Raw genomic sequence first — 17,795 nt, 5'->3', positions numbered from 1 at the left:
GATGACAAGGCAGAGTTGCTGGCCGATGCACTGCAAGAGCAGTGCACCACCAGCACTTAACACGCGGACCACGAACACACCGAGCTAGTCGACAGGGAGGTCGAGCGCAGAGCTTCCCTGCCGCCCTCGGACGCGTTACCCCCCATTACCACTTCCGAGGTTAAGGAGGCGATCGATAGCCTACAACCACGGAAAGCTTACGGCTCCGACGGCATCCGCAGCCGCGCGCTAAAACTGTTACCAGCCCAACTAATAACGATGTTGGCCACCATCTTAAATGCATTTACTCTGAAATAGCCTCTCAGCTTAGGTAGGAAAAAAAAAACAGATTCTCTCCAGTTCCGATTGCATCGCCGTTCAGTCCGGACGCTTTTTTGCAAAAAATTGTCGCTGCCGTCGCGAACGTGTGTTTCGTGTTGTCCAACATTGTCGTTGTCGCACCGATCGCGACATTGTTGTGCATTCCTGACGCACTGTCGCTGGCGTCGCGACCTTGAATCGGAAAAACGTAATTCGAGTTCGTTAGTCTTCCTGCTCTCGAAAACGACAATTTCATTTCATTTTATCATCCATTTCATTGTCATTATTATTTTTATTTATTTATTCTTTTTAAAAAACAGTCTCTTTCGAGACTAACACCCCACTGCGATCACCGCTTGTTGTGGCATTCTCACAACCTAGCGGGGCCCTACCTTTCCATATTCCACCCCAATCCCAGCTGATTGTCGTTTTCACGGCATAGGCACCCCCCCCCCTCTGCTAATCACTGCTGACAAGTACAGCGCAGGGGGGTCAAACCCCATTCAGGGGACTCGCCTTTCGGCGAGTTACATTAAGTCCCGGGGACGCCCCCCCAGGCACCAAAATGAGTGACGCGAACAGCGCGCTGTTCGCAAAATGTGTCCGGGAATTCTGCCCGGACATAATGTCCCGTTTCGAGGCCTACAAGGCCAGCCTAGGTTCAAACCCCCACGCACCGATTCGCCACCGCCGCGAAGGTCCCGTCGGTACTCCCCAAGTCGCCGCTTTCCCCCCCACCCCTGCGCCCGCAGTATCAATCGCGTCCTCAGAGGCCGCTAACTCCGGCTCCGACACCGGGTCTGAAATGGAGTAAGAGTCCGCCGCGAGTCCGCAACCCAGAACCTCGGACGGGTTCACTACCGTCGCGCGCGGCAAGAAACGCGCCCGCGCTGTGGAATCGTCCGCAACAATTCAATTTAATTGTTTGGGCGGAGTGAGATCGTAGTCACGCCCGACTACCCCCGCCGCGCAACCCCATCGCCACGCCCCCAAGCCCGCACCCGTCCGCAAAATTGCCGCGCTGCCGCCGGTCATCCTACAAGATAGGACCGCGTGGGATCGCGTATCCAGTGCCTTACAAGGCACAAAACGTGAACTTCGTCCATGCGCGTAGCATCGCGCACAGAACACAAATTAAGGTGGCCACACAGGACGACCAAAGGGCGCGGACAGCCCACCTCCGAAAGGAGCGCCTAAGCTATCACACATGCGCTCCAGGAGGAACGCGAACTCCGCGTAGTAATACACGGAGTAACCAAGGAGCTCGATACCGAGCTAGTCAAGGACGACCTCATCAGGCAAGTATACCCGATAATAAGTGTGCATCGGGTGCACAGCGGTCGCGACAAGTTTCCATACAATATGGTGTATGCCATTCCATTCCATACACCGCGGAAGGCAAACGGATTGCCTCAAGTCTCCGCACCATTTGCGGCCTATCTGGGGTAATGGTCGAAGCCCCCTTATAAACGTGGCTCTCCCGGGCAGTGCCACCGACGTCAGCTTTACGGGCACTCGTCGCGTAATTGCCACGCGGGCCCACGTTGCATTAAACATCTCGGCGACCATGCGACAGCCGACTCCTCCGTGCTCAGAAACCGCATAAGTGGTAGCACGACGGCAACCCGGGCTTACGATCGTTATTCCAACGAAACTCCGATTAAAAAAGAAGAACAATTAAACACCAGGCAATTTCAAGAATATTGGCGTCTCTGAACGAGGTTTAAAGATTTAGATTCTCAATTAGAAGAGCTCTCAATTATTGTAGAATGCAGTTATAAACGATAACTGGAGTTTAAATGGATAAAGTCATGGATACTACTAGCGAGCAATAATTTTTATTTTATTTTAAATGTGTGCAACAGTAGAAACACAATATATGGAAAATACTTCTGAAAAACCCTTGAGAATTTTACATCTAAACATTTTATGAAAATAATATTGATGGTGGGTGTGTGTGTGTGTGCGCGCGCGCGCGTGTGTGTGTGTGCGTGTGTGTGTGTGCGTGTGTGTGTGTGCGTGCGCGTGCGCGTGCGCGTGCGTACGCTTGTGTGATGTTGTGAAAACATGAATAGCTGTTAACATTGTCTTGTTCACTCACATGTGCCATGAAATATTCCTATCTATTCCGATATTTTTTCACCCCTTATAATATACCTGAACCTTATTAGTGGGCTTAAATTGTTTCTCCAATACATGATTATATTTGATAATATTCCCGACTAATTATTTTATTCTGAATAAATATGACATTGTTCAACATTTAACAGACACTAAAAATTAAAGCATTTTAAATCTTGGAACACAGGTTGAAATTTTACATAAAAGTCAGTTTCTTTAATGTAATGGTATCCATAATATTTAACAATATTTTTTTAAATAATTCTATATAGTTTTCCAGTCTTCATCATCATATTAAATAAATAGCTTTCAAAATATCTGATACCTTAGCTGTAATGTCTACATCAAGGGCACTAATTAACTGTTTTGCTGTCAGTAATGAATGAGCCTCACAAGACCCCTCCCTATAAACAATATCATACAGTAGACTCCTTTATCTAAGGTTTTAATAGAATGTGGATGGAATATGAATTGTCTTACTTGACAGCTCCCAATGGCAGGCAATGCTATAGTTGTATGTGTATAATAAAATAAAATATATTGAAGTTTTTTGTAAACTGCCATCAAACGTTCACTCATTGGTGTAGTATCAGTTTCCATATACAATGTTGCTTACAACTGATCATCACTCAGTAGTTTGAAAACCCTCTTAATTCTTTTCACAAAGGGTGGTTTAGCAAATGAAATTCTAGATAAATTGTTTCTAAAATTACTTGATGTGTCTCTGTGTCACACAGTCCCTCTTCGAGTGGAGTCAGCCTAAAGTTGTGGCTCACGACAAAAGTCAGCTCATTTGTCCCAGGGTTGATGCAAAGGAAGCCTTTTTCTGATGTATCGATGCCTGCTTCTAAGGATGGCTTGACATCGATAGGAAATTGTGCATGGGGTGACCTGGAATAAAAGAAATTCTTTTACAATTATTTCTATCAGTCAGCCCAATTTCTGTGGCACGTAGGGTCTGGATACTGAAAAGAAAAGCCTAAGCTGTATTATATATGCATCTCTTTATTACCATATATTATAGTATCTATTAACTATCCTGTCTGGTTGCAAGAAGCTAGTTATTTTAGCACTAATATAGGGAATTGCATGAAAATAGCACATTTGTACCTTTGACAAAAAAAACTGATTTACAAATCGTCATGTAAAGCCTAATCAGTGTTTGGTGGTACCCTAACCCATAAATACTACAAGATAGCCACAATAATATTGTCAATAGTTATGGACATTCAGCTAAAAAAATGATAACTGATGTCAATTGTATAGTGTAATTATTTCACTCTGTTTGGGGAGGGTTTTGTCATAACTGAATCTTACAAAAGCATTTATTTAAATCTATCAACAGAATAAGAATTGACGATTTTAAATAGTCATAAATAATTTATTTAAAACAAAACATGACCCAACAGCTTCCCTTGCACTTGTAACAAATAAATGCTTAGTTTTATAGAGTAGTGTGCTTCATGAGTTTAATGAAGTTTTAGTGAAGCGTGTGGTCCAAAAAAATAATGTCAGTAGTAATACAGAGCTGCCACGTTACCAATGCAGTAGTGGAAGTGTGAAGAATGTCAATCAATGTCTAATGTTGAGATTTAATATTGAAGATATGTGCTACCGGATAATGAACTGCAATACTTAGTTTATTTTGAAAGTGCTAATGTTGGCTTCATGTGTTGGGTTGTGGATGTGCACTGCTCCTGATCTGGTGTGAAGTGAGCAGTATACTGGTAGTAGAAAACAATGATGCTTTTGCTCGGTATACCACCTGGTCTGATTGTTGCGGATATGAAATTCGTATAAAAAATTTAATCAAGATTTCTAGGAGTTTTTCAATTTGATTTTGTTCAAAGTTTTCAGTCAAGACACCAAGTCATTGATTCATATTTAATTTAGAACTATGTTTGGCTCAAGAAGTAGTCTCCTTGTCACAACACTACTGGTTGTACTGCTCCGTGTCTTCCCAAAGCTAGTGGGGCTCATCTGGCTATAAATAGGTATTGGAACCCATGGACATCGCAACATAAACACAACTATCCATGTTTTGAGACCAAGTTGAAATCTCAACCAATTATGATCCAGTTGTACTATACTACAAAAACGGTAAAAATGGTGGTACTTCACTGTTCGAACTCAACCAAAATGTCGAGTTTCTTCTTGTTACACGATGTCACTCCTTCATGGTTAAGTTTATGTGCACGTGGTAGACACGTCCGCATTTACTAATATTTGTTTGCTATACTTAATGCAGAGCAATGCCTACAAATATTAGCAGAGATAGATAGAGAGATAATGCAGAGCAGAAGCAAATTAGCAACAAGCTATGCATGAGCAAGAGCGAAACTAATAGGTACCCCAATTCAATTGGGACAAGCCATAACGGCTTACCTATGAAGCAGGTGTAGCTTCCGGCAATTAATAAAAATTTCGATTATATTAGACTCACCAACGCATATAAACTCCAAGTCTTCATGATAGCTGAAGCTTGATATGTTTGGATAATATCCTCTCGTTTCTGTTATACACCAACGGCCTTCCAAACAGGAAATGGGCGAGGGACGCCATTGACGCCAAACGCCAAAGCTTCGTGAATCTTCGACACTTTTTTGACTTGGTAACTAAGTCCTTTAAGTCAAGTCTGATTTTAATTTTATGAAAACTTTTATAAATAAAAATCATATTATGAAATGAGTCGAAGTTGATTAATATGAAACATGGCATAAAATGAAATGAAACGGAAATAAAATGAGATGAGATGATATGCGATGAAATATGTTGAGTTGATTTTTATTGTTAAAAAAATCGGTTGTCTGTAAAGTCGGTTTACTGACGATAGTTGAACGTGATAACGTCATAAGAAAATACTCATGGAATGGTTTCAATTTTGAAAAGAAAATTTTAATTTTATTTGTTTGATAGATATTTTGTATGGACAATTGACTCAACTTCATACTTGATGAAAACATGTAAATATATTATTGTATAGCAGCTGTCCACGCGGATGCATCGTTCACTCAAGTTGGAGAGAGACAGATGTTGACGCTGCCGAACGCGGAGGCCTGTGCCTCTTTGACGCTCCTTGCGCTCTCGCTTGCACTTCAAGCCTTAAATGGAACGCCTCAATGAGTCATGTTTTTTCGTTCGGTTCCATCGAATTAAAAGACGTTCTCACGTCAGAAGTGTTATACTCGTTTGTTCATGTATCCTGTGAAGTTATAACTCATGAAACGTAAATATGCTTGAGTGAATGGGTCATTATGATAATATAATAAGGAATCATTTGTATTAGAGGGCTCCTAAAAAAAGGCCTCTGAAAAAAATAATCAAGGTATCGTATCGTACCCGTCTCCTGCCGATCTAAGCTTGAAGTGACAGCTGTAGGTTTACGACGAGCTTGTGAACGCGCCGTGTTCAATTCTCTGGATTCCGACATATGTTTCTCCGGGGTATTCGTAGTCGTGGGTCACTAGTTTGTAGGTTTGCGACGAAAGGAAGATCCTCCTCCGAACGAGTGATACTGCTCGGTAGATCGACGGTCCAAATGTTGTTGTTCGGAACTTGTTAATCTTGGAATTGTTTCAATGATTACGTTCTCTTAGGGGTCATGTGTAAATATACCTTTATTTACGTCATAAATCTTACGAAAAAAACAATCAATTTCGCGTAATAAAATTAGCTCTTTGCTATAATTTCAATGCCGGGAGAATATTTAACGAACGAAAACAAATATAGTTATATAAATCATTATTAATGTATATTGCCTTTTACAAAAAATGTTGATAATACTATCCAAACAGTAAAATAAAATTTGTTGGAATTTAATCCTAACTAATTTGGGGAATTCCCTCAAGAAGATAAAGCAATACTTTTGAGCATATAATAAATAGTTACCTAATAAAGAATTTGTAAAATACCCTAAATTCAGTTTACATTTTTAAAGCAAGCCATAAGTTGTACATGAATCATAATTTTGCTCTAAAAAAGGCGAAATCCCTAAAAGTAGAAACACTGATTTAAACTTGTTTGTTTTAGGTAGGTACCGATATTTTGATATATACTTGTGTTTTTTTCAGTATGGCAAGAGCTTTTTGCGATATCATTGTCGTACTGGGTGTAACATTTATGATTAACAAGCCAATTCTGAGTGAATTCTTTTAATGAGGTATTATATCGGTAATGTAACAGGCAGTGGGTTCTGTTATAAAGAAAACGCAACACAATTTAATGAAACTTTTTATATTTTGTACAAGCGCTTCCTTAATTTTTCTCACGGTCAGCCATTTAAATAGGTTTTAATAGATATAGCCAATATTAAGTGTATAATCTATGGTTATAGCAACTAAATACAGTACAACTGGACTTTTTGGCGGGAACGCGAGGAGTGAAGTTGTGTGATTTGTTTTATTTGGTATAATTAGTGTTTCTTCAGGTTTAAATGTTTAATAATGGTGGTTTATGAACTGTTTAATATCTGTAAAATTGCACAAATGTGGGAAAATGAAACAAAGCCGCAAGACGTAACTTCTCGGGATCCTCCAAAAAGTCCACAGAAAAAATCTTAGTAAATGACCACCATTTTACTAAGATTTTATTTCATCCCATATCATCTCATTTCATTTCATCTAATTTCATCCCAGTTGATTAATGTCTCAAATTAATCATCTTCATTTCATTTCACTCCATAATATCATTTTTCATAAAAATATAAATTATAGTGAGGGGTAGATCTCAGGGGTATTTAAAACTATGGGTTAGTCACCAATATCGAATTTCGAATTTTAATCTTCCTTTATCACAAACAATTTTCAATTTTAAACAATAATTACATTTAGACGCGGGCGCACGCTATTCACACTCAAAACGGAAGCGCCCGGAACATAGATTATACACTGTTACAAGATTGACATAGATACTAACTATGTATAGCGAGCGGGCATACGGCCGCGAGAGTGACGTACCGGTCGGTTTGCTACATACTCCCCCTCTAGTCCTGGAGGACGCCCTCGCTCCTGGACTAGCATCTCATTACTACTGGGCTGAGGGACAGGCGCAAGACCAACCATACCACCAGCTGCGGGAGAAAGACGTGGAGCTTCAGCACATGGTTCAGCATGCCGTGTCGTCATATGCCCTGGAACTCGAGAATCTGTTTTAACATTATTTGGGGGACGACCACGTTTCTTTTTAGGCATCACCGGCCGCGGAAGAGCATCACTCTGATTCTCACGGTATAGAGTGAGATCGTTCACATGATATTTCCCTAAAACTTCATCAGGTTTGTCAACATGCGCGACGTGGTAAGTAGTAGGGCTGACCTTTTTAACGATGCGATACGGACCATCGCGTTTTGGAACAAACTTAGAAGTAAGGCCTTTAGCGCTCTTACTGAGGACGTGTGATTTGATGAGAACCATGTCACCTTCGTTGAATGTTTCAATGGGCCGTCTCGAACGATCAGCATACCCTTTAGCTTTATCTTGAAGCGTCTCTACACGTTCGCGCACCGCTGAAAAGGAGTTAACAAATTTCCTGAGATAGGGAGTTATTTGGGGAACAAAGTTATCTTTGTCTAGAACAGCACGAAGGTCATGGGTGACTTCTGTGGGGGACCTCATCTCTCTGCCAAATGATAAGTAAGCAGGTGACATACCTGTGGTGCGACATTTAGCGTTATTAAGAGCGAACCGAATCACTGGTAACATGTTTGGCCAGGAAGTGTGGTCATATTCCACGAGTTGTGCTAATAAAGTCTTAAGATCTCTGTTTTTACGTTCGGCGGGGTTTGCTTCTGGGTGATAGAGAGGGATAAGGTTTTGCTTTATCCCCAGGATGGACATGCATTGACGCATGACTGCCGAAATAAATTGTACGCCATTATCAGAAACTAGTCGGCGTGGAAGACCAAACCTCATAAAATACTCCTCTATGAGGACATGTGCACACGCCTCAGCAGTAGCTTCCTTCAATGGGAAAAGTTCTGTCCACCTCGTAGCAGTATCTTCTATTAGCAAGATCCAACGCTCCCCCTGTTTTCCAGGTGGTAACGGGCCGAAAAGATCAACTGCCAAGACTTCGTTGCGCTGGTTCATCACCGGCGTCTGCAATAGACCTGGAGGCTTGGTATTAGCAGCCTTATAGCGTTGACAATGGATACATGCCTTTACATAGTCGGTTATGATTCTTCTCATTCCTGTGAAGTAGAACAGACGTGAGACTTGTTGGTAAGTCCGGTCAATTCCTGCATGTCCAGCGGTAGGGGCATCGTGATGCTCTTTGAGAATGTCGGTCACTTGATGGGCAGGAATGACTAATTGTGGAGCCTCGGCATCAGAATCCGGATTAAGTCGATATAAAACACCTTGTTCCATTAGAAATCCTCTTTCTGACCATCTTTTAGCAGCAAGTTCATCCACTCCTTCCAGTTCTGTGACGATCTTCTGTATTTCCGGATCAGTCAACTGGTCTTGACGTAACTGGGTAGGTGACTTGGTGGGCAGGTCGCAAATGACAGAACAGATGCCGCAGTTATTTTGTGTTTCGTTGGAACAGATCGGTCTACTTAACGTGTCAGCGACAACGTTAGCTTTTCCTGGGGTGTACTCGAATCTAATGTCAAATTCTTGGAGTTTAAGCGCCCAACGGACCAACCTACCAGCAGGAGACTTTAAAGAAAGCAACCAACGCAAGGGTTGGTGGTCACTGCCTATAATAATTGGTTGGCCGTCGAGGTATGGCCTGAAACGCTCCACGGCCCAGACTACAGCAAGCGCTTCCCGTTCTGTAGTAGAGTAGTTGCGCTCCGCTGCGGTGAGTAGGCGGCTAGCATACTCGATAGGCCTTTCGTCCTTGCCTTCCCCTTGAGCTAAAACTGCGCCAAGTGCATAGTTGCTCGCGTCGGTACGCAGTACTAAGGGTTGTTTAAAATTCGCTTGAACAAGTACGGGCGCCGTGGTCAGCAGACGCTTCAATTCTTTGAATGCCTGTGTTTGTTCAGGTCCCCAGCTCCATGTGTAATTCTTCTTGGTCAGTCGAGTAAGCGGTTCTGCTATCTTTGAAAAGTTTGGAATAAACTTCCTGAACCAAGAGCATGTTTGGAGAAAAGTTTTTAAATGTTTTAGGTTAGATGGTTCCAGCATATTAAGGACAGCACTGACCTTCTCAGGGTCAGGAGACACACCGTCTGGAGTGATGACGTGGCCCAGATAACGGACCCTTTCTTTGGCAAAAGTGCACTTCTCTCTGTTTACGTGAAGTTTAAATTCAGACAGACGTCTAAAAACAGCTTCCAGGTCTTGTAGGTGTTGCTGGAATCCTTCTGAAATAATTAACAAATCGTCTAGATAAGCAAGTACTGTAACATCCTTCAAAGCAGCACAGGAGCGTAGACGATCAATAAGCCTTTGAAAAGTCGCCGGCGCATTCTTCAAGCCGAACGGCATTCTTTTAAAACGGTAAGTGCCTAGGGGGCAGACAAAAGCTGTTTTGTCTCTGTCTGCTTCTCGGACCATAACTTGCCAATATGAAGAACGAAGGTCTATTGTGGTCATGTAACAATTCTTCTTCGTACTCTGGAGAAGATCATCAATGCGTGGGAGTGGGTAAGTATCCGATTTGGTTACTTCATTTAAGCGCCTGTAATCCACGCAGAATCTTACATTACCATTGGACTTCGGTATCATCAATGCAGGAGAGCACCAGGCGGATTCGCACTCTTCAATGATGTCATCTGCCAGCATCTTCTCTATTTCATTCTTCATCGTCTCCTTCTTGGAAGGGTTAAGGCGATAGGGCGGCACAGCTATCGGGGGGTGATCTCCGGTGTCTATGCAATGTTCTATGAATGGTGTCGGACCTCCCCCTGCTGTAAAAATACTTTCATGCCGAATAAGGAACTCAGATAATGCTTGGCGCTCAGCTGATTGCAAGTGCATGCCTTCATCATCCCGAAGCATGTTAGCAGAAGCTATGCACACACCACGAGACATAGGTTCAAAAAGTAATTTATAATGCACCTTAGCATCAGTACTAAAATACCATTCATGACGATGAAAATCAATAATAACTTTGGCAGCATTAATAAAATCAATACCCAGTAAAGTTTCATTATCATTAGAATCAGGGAAGATTATAAATGGAATGTTAATCACTATGTGTTCTAACCTCACTGGTAATATGGTTGTCAATACATCCATATTCCGAACATGCCCATCAGCAAGTTTGACTCGCCTAGTGGAGGGAGTAAGAGGGTGACCCTTATGCAGAAGGAGAGCATACAGCGTGTGACCAGCAATACAATGCTTAGCTGCTGTATCTATAAGTGCAGTACCCTGTTTACCGAGAACTTGAATTTTGAAAATAGGCCGTAAATGCAAATACCTATCATCACTCTCACGGTCGTACACGGACGCTACAACACTTCCCTCACATGTACAATAATTAAAATTCAAACAATTATCAATTTCCACACATTCGTTAATTTTTCCAAAATTACACTTACTGCCTTTTGTGTCACAGTCATGGTTAGTTGAAAATTTTAAATTATTACAATTTGGTTCAATTATTTGTTTATAAGGTAAAAATGAGTTCTTACATTTAGGTCTAGTTCCCTGGTTATAACAAATATTTAAATTTTTACACTTTGTCCGAACATCCTGATTATATAAAACATGAGAATCACAAAAGGTTGGCATCTCATTATTACTAGTGCAATTACAGTTAATATTCTTTGACACAGAATCATTACAGGCATGAAAATAAGATTTTCTGGAAGTAGGGCCTCTGTTAATGGTAGCATAATTAATATTTGCATCCCGGTTACAAAAATTTTGACATTCAAAATTACTCAGAAAATTATTTTTGTCATGCTGCTTAACATCATACATTGCATTCTGAACAGGTAAATTAGAACTAATTGTGTTAGTATTATTAACATTACACTGAACACTATAAAACGCATTATTGTCATTTTGCACACCCTCGGAAAAGTTAGATTGACTTTGCTCACCTCGGTTGTTTAACTTACGGCACTGTTCCCGTGCATGTCCAAACCGTTTACAGTAGGAGCACACTGGACGCTGTTTCTTCGTGGTCACGAATTGCTCTGCAGAACCTGGCACAGCAGCGGCAGGCGTGGCAACGGTAGACTGGGCGACAGCGACTGGCACAGCGGTGGCGGGCACGACGGCCGCGGCGGAGTTAGGAAAGCGCGCGCGCGGCGCCGGCGCACTCGCACGAGCGGCGCACGGTTCAGGCCGACTCGCAGCCGGGGCCGGCTGGGCACGGATCGAACGGACACCACTAGTGGACGACACTGGTCTCGATTGAGTCTCCTCTATCGAATCTTCTATATTCCGAGCATGGTTTAATAATGAATTGAAAGATGTGATTTCTTCACGGTGCAATCTTGTGCGTATTCTATTATGAAGCAACCCGTATATCATATCAAGTTGTACTTTTTCAGTAATATCATCCCGCGGTAGCTTTGCCATAAGCGCACGAATACGAGCAACAAACTTGTCTGTGTTTTCTTTATCCTGCGGGGAAGCAAATATTTCCAAATATATTCTATGTGGTGGAAGGCGGGTGCCATATGCATATATTAAATTTTCTTTGGCTTCGTTCCAAGTGGAGATGTGATGCTTTAATCCTAGCCACCACGTAGCTGCGTCAGCAGACAAAAGCATGGCTAGGCCTCGTATGATGTTAGCGTCAGATACTTGAACGCATTCTGTATAACTTTCAATTGCATCTATAAAGGCCTCAACAGATTCACCAGGTGCACCGCTGAAAGAAGCTCTGCAACGCGCCAAGGTACCATCTACGTTCACTGGGGGCATCGGCGAAGGTGCCGGAGTCGACGATCTTTGTTCCATCACGTACGACATAATGTTCTTAAATGTTTCGGCCTGCGAACGTTGCAGCGAGGCCATCAACGCTGAAACATCATCCAGGTTGAACGTAGAATTGTTGCTACGTGATTCGGCGTGGGGGCGATCATGGGGGCTATCATGCTCCTCGTGATTTTCGTTGGCATTTGCATCTGCAGCAGGAATAGCGTCGTCTTCGCGACGTTGCTGGCGATCTTGATTTCTAGTTAAAGGCATTCTTTACAATTAAGCACCAACAGCATACAATAGTTAGCAAATTTTTCACAAAAGCGTGCGCGCCATTTTGTTAGTCCAAGCAAGAAAAAAATTAGGAAACGTTGGGCAGCCAGATATAGTGAGGGGTAGATCTCAGGGGTATTTAAAACTATGGGTTAGTCACCAATATCGAATTTCGAATTTTAATCTTCCTTTATCACAAACAATTTTCAATTTTAAACAATAATTACATTTAGACGCGGGCGCACGCTATTCACACTCAAAACGGAAGCGCCCGGAACATAGATTATACACTGTTACAAGATTGACATAGATACTAACTATGTATAGTAGACATGCGTAGTTCCGGACCTAAATAGTTCCTGGAACTATGTCCTCATATGGAACTATATCATTCAATCCGAGTTGTCAAAATTAACATGTTCAGACAGTTCCATTTCCATTCCAAGTGTACATGTATGGAACTACGAACGCGTTGAACATGACGGACATGCGGACATGATTAGAGCATAGGTACCGGGCGGCGCGGAGGCGTGGCGCGGCGAGTCCACCCGAACGAGTCTCGAACCGACACGAGTCCACGTAAAGAGATAAGGCGACATATGGCACGAATACGAGGGAGTGAGATGGAGCGAGTGCATGAAACTGCGTGTGGAGCTCTTTCATATTACATTTTTATTAATATTGAAGTTATGCTCTACGACCTACGTGTTACAGTCGATAGTTGAATAAATTAAAATGTTTTGCTATGGATTTTGACCTTGACCATGCATCATTCCTACGAGCACTTAACCTTAAGTGTTTGTAGACCATTTCTTAGAAAATCATAATTCAAAATTAGAGAATTTTAAAACATTCACCACTTTCGCTATTCGGTATCTCGGTTATGGGAAAAAGGTTGTAAGGCTACAACGAGCTCAATTTACGTTGTATATCAGAATAACGTGGTATTTTAATTAACAATTGATAGGTTATAGTTTCCGGTGCATCGTACAATACATTTAAAAATAATAAAAGTAGTAGAGTAATTGAAATTATGACAAAGTAATTACAGTACATTAATAAATTATGCAACCAGCTGTAACAATGAACCTAAAACTAAAAACCTTACAAAATAATAATTACAATAATAATTGCCATAATCGGCAATCTATTTTTATATAGCGCTTTTAAAAAATTGTATTTTTAATACCTTTTTTGAAAAATATTGTGTAATTAATAATAACTTAATACGTGATTCGCTACAATACAAACAGCTACTAGACTTAACATGTCCGCGGAACTAAACAGCTTCAAACAGCTACTAGACTTAATATGTCCGCGGAACTAAACAGCTACAAACTACAAACAGCCACTAGACTTAACATGTTCGTGGAACTAAACAGTTCCGCGAACATGTTTACTGGAACTAGTTCCGACACTCAAAAGAACGATGTCATGTTCAATCCAGTTCCGAACATGATTAGCGCACGTCTAATGTATAGCGAGCGGGCATACGGCCGCGAGAGTGACGTACCGGTCGGTTTGCTACAAAATATAAATTAAAATAAGACATGACTTAAAGGTCTCAGTTCCTAGGTTATAAAATCCCTTTAAAAAATACGGCACAACTTTTAGACCATTTCTATGACAAACAAATTGAAATTGGATTACTACGACTTTTTGGCGGGAACGCGAGGTGTCAAGTTGTGCAATTTGTTTTATTTTGTCTATTTAGTGTTTCTTCAGGTTTAAATGTGTAATAATGGTGGTTTATTAACTGTTAAGTATCTGTGAAATTGTACAAATGTGGGAAAATGAAACAAAGCCGTTGGACGTAACTTCTCGGGATCCTCCAAAAAGTCCACTGAAAAAATCTTAGTAAATGACCACCATTTTACTAAGATTATATTTCATCCCATATCATTTATCACATTTATCATCTCATTTCATTTAATTGCATCCCAGTTGATTGATGTCTCAAATTCCTCATTTCATTTCACTCCATATTATCATTTTTCATATAAATATCCCATATCATATCATCTCATTTCAATTCATTTCATGCCATGCCATGTTTCATATTAAATTAATCAGCTTCATTTCATTTCATAATATCATATTTCATAAAAAATATGTATTAAAGATTAGGCTGTATGGTGTAATAATACCTTTGCCTTTCCATTTGGAAAAATAAAACTACTACTACTTTTTTTTTTTTTTTTTCCTTTATGGCAATAGTTTTAACTTTATGCCAGTTTCAAGTGAAAGGTAGGGAAACTACCATAGACCTATATAGTAGGGACACGACATATTGTTCTATACGTACAATTGCTTATATAAATAGCACCCATTTTGAAGGCACATACATAAACATATATCTATCTCGTTCTTACTCACCACTTTAACTCGCAGGAAAACAATATAACAGTATTTCAGTGCGTACATAAAATGAAACATGAATATACGTAAATGTCTCCGTCTCCGTCTAATGAGGCCGAAAATCCGCCATGTTTAGCGCGCCAAATGTCATTGTCACGTCAGTTCGGCCGTCTGTTTTGGGTTGTACATTATTTATTGACTTTGATATCGATTTAATATGATTGCTTATATAAAATTTCTTATTTTATCATGCTTAAAACATACAAAAATAATAATTAAAACATATTTTATAGGATCTCAAGAAAGTCGTCGGAACTATTTAAATAAAATAGTTTTATAACACTATTGTCAACTCGTTAAATATTTAATAATTAAGTGATTTTAGAGAGGAAGTCACAAGGAATGTTTGTAATTTTATTAACGAATAAATGTTCTGTAGGTGTTTTTTTTTATCAGGCGATCCCTTGATATGTTTAAAATTTGAATCACTCTCAAGTGAAAGTGATTCAAATTGTGCGGCGTACCTTCCTTGAGGTGCGCTGCGGTAGTGTGTTACGGACTTTAGAGTCAGCAAAACAATTAAAACAGATTGTAATAGTCTAAGAAAAACACGTACTCAAAATAAGATAACATTCAGCATGCTAGAAATGGGCAGATGGCACTGTACTACGCCATATCTTTATGTTTTGCGGCAAACGACAACTTTATAAAATCAGTGTAGCAAATTTTAAAAATCGTCATATCGTTTACTTGGCAAATTTGAAGCACGAACTCGTCTTAGATTTCACATAATATCTAAATCACATCATCTTTGCACATAACAATATACTTACTTCCTATTAAAGTAGGTATAAATTCTACAAATACATTCACTCAACAATATTTAAAATAAAATGAGCCAAGAACGTTTATCGATAAAACCTACTAACATTAAAATTTTCTGGGCAGCACTAAAACCGCCATGTTTTGTGGCCAGATGACGTCACAGTGGCACGAATTTTTGTTGACGTTTCATTTCCATAGGTTTCCTACTTCAGTGGAAACTACACGCGACAAAGTCATCAAAAGGAAACAAAAGGATAAGCTAGTTAAAAACAAGACATGGAAAATAATTAATAAAAATAAATTAAATATATTAAATCTTAATATTATTATTGATTATGAAAGAGGATAATACATTATAATACAATAAAGGATAAAGCAAAAGGCAGGAGATTTTAGTCGGAAACGGAACCTGTAGTAATTGTAAGGAATTCATAAAGGAGGTGCGGTCATATTGGGAGCAAGAAAAGAAAATATGGTCGAGATCACCAATATCTTCTCCACACTCACAAATATTGCTATCAACAATACGAAGCCTTGCTAAATGATGAGGTGTACATACATGTCCTAAACGCATTCTGGAAATGATAGAAGTGACAATTTTAGAACTTTTAGCTTTAAAGAACCATGGTTTACTGGAAATCGTGGGTTGAATTTCAGCATAAAGTTTGCCTTTGAACTTGCTGCTTCTCAACCAAACATCATTCCATGACTCCCAAAGATAGGTTTTGGGAAGAGCAGTCAAATCATGACAATAATTAATGTATGGGACTATGTCTCCATCCTTTATAGCTTCTTTGGCAAGCTGATCGGCTTTCTCGTTCCCTTTAAGTAATCCCACAGTGACTTGGAATCCATGCAAAGATAATGGTGTGATTTCTTTGAGAACATATCAAAAGCTTATCACGTATTTCGCATATAATAGGATAACAAGGTTTCATTTGGAATGGAAATTTTTCAATAGTTCGTAGTGCACTTTTTGAGTCGGAAAATATGATTGTTCTTTTAGATTTTAATAAAATAACTAGTTCTACAGCTTTTAAAAGAGCAAAACACTCTCCAGTAAAAACAGAGGATTCAGGAGGAAGTTTAATCTTTTGTATTATTTTATGTTGCCAATGAACTAGACCGACTCCAACACAATCATCAATAGAGATTTTAGAGGCATCTGTAAAAATATAATCCCATCCACTCCAATTTTGTTCCTCAACGCTACTCATGAAACGAATATTTGTCTCCAGAATATCTTGTTTACCGACACCTATATCATATCTTATATCCGGAGCTAGAATTAAAGAATTGAATTGTGTCATAAATATGGATAATGATGGAGATCGATGAATGTGGCTGTGTATTGTTAAAAATTTACGAAAGCTTTTTATTAGACATGGTAACGATTTGTGACGCCAATAACGGGATGTCTGAATAATATTGTTCAATTCATGCAGTTTTCCATGAAGAGTATGGTCAGAAAACTGCATAGATTTGAACAAGTATCGATCGCTTAGAAATTGCCTTCTTAATTTTAAAGGAGGATCGCAGCATTCTACTTGTAATGCATTGGTTGGGCAAGATTTCATCACTCCTGTCACAATTCTCAAAGCTTTTGACTGAATGACATCAAGTTTTTTACTCCCCAAGACACTTCCACCATCTAATAGAAATGTGCCATAATCTAGAACAGATCTTACAAGAGCGTTATACACAAGTTTCATAGAAAACGGATGAGCACCCCACCATACACCTGAGAGGCATTTCATGATATTAAGTAGCTGTGCACATTTCATATCAATATGTTCATAATGGGCAAGTCCAGACAATTTTGAATCTAATATAACTCCTAAAAATTTAATTTTTGTTTTATATGGCAAAGATTGACCATTGAAGGTCACATTTATGATAGGAGTTGTACGTTTTTTAGAAAATACGACTATTGAACTTTTGGATACGGATAAATTTAAGTCATTTTTAACCAACCACACATTTAAACTATTAAGTGAATTAGACATGAAATTGCAAGCGATATCTATAGATTTATTTACGGAATAAAAAAGCAGATCATCTGCATATTGTAGCACATTTATGTGGGAA

The 17,795-nt window shown here is 39.8% G+C and overlaps 2 long non-coding RNA genes across 2 annotated transcripts; both read right to left on the bottom strand.

Moving 5' to 3' along the window:
- Positions 1 to 387: 387 nt before the first annotated feature.
- Positions 388 to 4,961, bottom strand: LOC119630467 (uncharacterized). The gene is made up of 2 exons (XR_009976561.1): positions 4,865 to 4,961; positions 388 to 3,312 (listed from the first exon to the last, which is right to left on the bottom strand). It is a non-coding gene; the product is annotated as an uncharacterized LOC119630467 (long non-coding RNA).
- Positions 4,962 to 16,780: 11,819 nt separating this feature from the next.
- LOC134201194 (uncharacterized) lies at positions 16,781 to 17,795 on the bottom strand. The gene is made up of 2 exons (XR_009976399.1): positions 17,396 to 17,795; positions 16,781 to 16,989 (listed from the first exon to the last, which is right to left on the bottom strand). It is a non-coding gene; the product is annotated as an uncharacterized LOC134201194 (long non-coding RNA).

This window comes from Bombyx mori, chromosome 24 (genome assembly GCF_030269925.1).
Source record: "Bombyx mori chromosome 24, ASM3026992v2".
NCBI classification, from domain to species: domain Eukaryota; kingdom Metazoa; phylum Arthropoda; class Insecta; order Lepidoptera; family Bombycidae; genus Bombyx; species Bombyx mori.
Note: the sequence above shows the minus strand (reverse complement) of the source record. Positions and strands in the feature narration are given on the sequence as shown.